General features: G+C 42.2%; 1 non-coding gene across 1 annotated transcript; it reads right to left on the reverse strand.

The window, feature by feature from the left end:
* Positions 1-274: 274 nt before the first annotated feature.
* On the reverse strand, positions 275-380 carry LOC142165539 (small nucleolar RNA R71). Its single transcript, XR_012696201.1, has one exon. It is a non-coding gene; the product is annotated as a small nucleolar RNA R71 (small nucleolar RNA).
* Between the last annotated feature and the right edge of the window lie 2,360 nt (positions 381-2,740).

Genomic DNA, 2,740 nt, shown 5'->3' on the forward strand with positions numbered 1-2,740 from the left:
AATAACATGCTACATCTATTGAAGAACAAGAGACTATTCTCTGGCTCATACGTTGAAGATCCTTACCAGCATCTCAAGAATTTCCTGTCAATTTGTTCCATGCAGAGGCAACACAACGTGACACTAGAAGCAATACGTTTGTTGTTGTTTCCATTCTCAGTGACAGGAGCAGCCCAGACTTGGCTTAATTCACTCGCTATCAACTCCATCACTACTTGGGAGGAATTAGTCAAGCAATATTTCAGCAAATTTCATCCATCCAACAAGACTGCTCAGCAAATTGATGAGATATTGAGCTTCAAACAGAAACCAACTAAGACGCTACATGAAATGTGGGAGAGATTCAAGGGTCTGCTGGTTACATATCCACATCATGGTATTCTGGGGCAGATGTTGGGGTAGAGATTTTACATGGGTTTGGCATATAGTTTGAAAGCCAATGTTCATACCTCAGCAGGTGGAGCATTTTTGAGCAAAACATTCAGAGAGAGCAAGATTCTACTTGACAAGATGGCACAAAACTCATGATGGACAACAAGAAATGCTCCAATCACTCTTGTGGTTCACTCAGTAGCTCTAGACCCGGCTAACTCCATAGTTGAAAATATGGCCACTCTAATGACACAAATGAGCATCCTTACCAAGAAGGTTGAAGAATCAGACCAGAAGCAGCAGGTACACATAGTTTATGTAGCCAATGAGGGTCTATGTACACCATGCATTAATCAACCATATGTTTGCTCATGGAGTGCTGAAGGTGATAATCAACAATATCAGGAGAACATGAATTATGTGGCCAACTACGGGGGATCGAGACCAGATGGTTAGAATTGGGGTCAGCAGAATCAATAATACAGACCAGCTCAACAGCAGTACAATAACAAGAATAATCATGGGGCAATGCGACTACAAGGGATAATGGTGCCTTACCAAAGGCAACAAGGGTACAACCAGCAAAATCAGCAGCAGGCTTATCAACAACCTCCACAATAATAGATTGTGAGACATGAAGATGGGTTTGCTAAACTCAAGGGTATGATGCAACAAGTGATTGGGTCCACTGGAAAACTAGCTGACAGAGTAGACTCACATGAGTCAGCGATTAAGAATATTGAGATCCAGTTAGGACAAATTTCCATGGCCCTAAATAATCGTCCTCATGGGATGTTACCTGCAGACACCCAAATCAATCCAAAAGAGCAGGGCTCGAAGCAGCTAATGGCAGTGAGTCTCTGCAATGGTAGGGACTTAGATCTGGAGCAAGAAATTCTCCACAAAAGCAAGCTGACTGAGACACTGGTGCTAGTACCCATTGAGATAGATGATTCAGCAGGTTTAACTGAGGTGACGGTGCAGAATGCGTAAGAGAACACCAACAAAAAAGAAGAGGTTGTGAAAGAGACCGAGGTTTCACCGGAACCGATAGTAGAAGCATTGCCTGAACAAGAGAAAAACCAAATCATAGGGAAGAAACGACCTCCAACACCATTCCCACAAAGATTGGCCAAGTATAAAAAAGATGAGTAGTACAAGAAATTTCTAGAGATATTGAAGCAAATTCAGGTAAACATTCCATTGATTGATGCTTTAAATGAAATACCTGGGTATGCAAAGATGATGAAGGACTTGATGTCCCGCAAGTTCGACTTTCAAGACTTGGCCACAGTTACACTAACTCAAACCTGCAGTGTTGTTGTGATGAGACCTATAGCCGAGAAGCTATCTGATCCAGGGAGTTTCACAATCCCTTGACAATAGGCAACTTTGCTTTTGCTAAGACACTGTGTGATTTGGGAGCTAGCATAAATCTTATGCCCCTAGCTATCTACAAAAGGCTACGCATTGGAAGAGCTAGACCCACGTCTATGCTATTACAATTGGCTGACCAAACAATGAAAAGGCCCTCTGGGATTCTTGATGATGTATTAGTGCAAGTTGGGAAGTTTGTGTTCCCGACAGATTTTGTCATCCTTGACTATCGGGTTAACGAGGAAATTCCCATAATTTTGGGAAGACCATTCTTGGTCACTGAGAGAGCTTTAATTGATTGAGAAACTGGAGAGCTCAAGATGAGATTAAACGATGAAGAGATAACATTCAACGTGTAGAAATCTACGTGCAAACCCAGTGAATTTGACAATTGCTCTCTAATAGATTCGGTGCATATAGTGTTGGACGAGGATGATGAAGCATTGAATGTTAAAGACCCCCTAGCAGCTTGTCTCATGAACTTTGATGAATCTAATGCTGAAGACTTGGCAGAGTGGGTACTGTCTTTTGAAGGCCAAGTTTTTGGAAAAGGGAGCTTGAATTTGAGCCTTTGCACTTGGAGGAAAGAAAAACTCCTCCAGTTAAGCCGTCAATAGAAGAGCCATCAAAGTTGGAACTGGAGCCACTGTCATCTCATCTCAGGTATGCATTCTTAGGACCTAACTTAACTCTACATGTTATTATCTCATTCATTTTGTTAGATGTGCAGGCAGAACAGCTTTTGCAGGTACTAACGGAGTGCAAGACTGCAATTGGGTGGATCATTACAGACATTAAGGGGATCAACCCGGCCTTCTGTATGCATAAGATTCTGCTGGAAGATGGGCACAAACCTTCCAGAGAACATCAAAGAAGGTTGAACCCCAACATGAAAGAAATGGTGAAAAAGGAAGTGATTAAATGGTTAGATGTGGGAATCATATTCCCCATCTCTGACAGCAACTAGGTTAGCCCAGTGCAGTGTGTACCA

Source organism: Nicotiana tabacum, chromosome 10 (assembly GCF_000715075.1).
Source record: "Nicotiana tabacum cultivar K326 chromosome 10, ASM71507v2, whole genome shotgun sequence".
Taxonomy (NCBI): Eukaryota; Viridiplantae; Streptophyta; class Magnoliopsida; order Solanales; family Solanaceae; genus Nicotiana; species Nicotiana tabacum.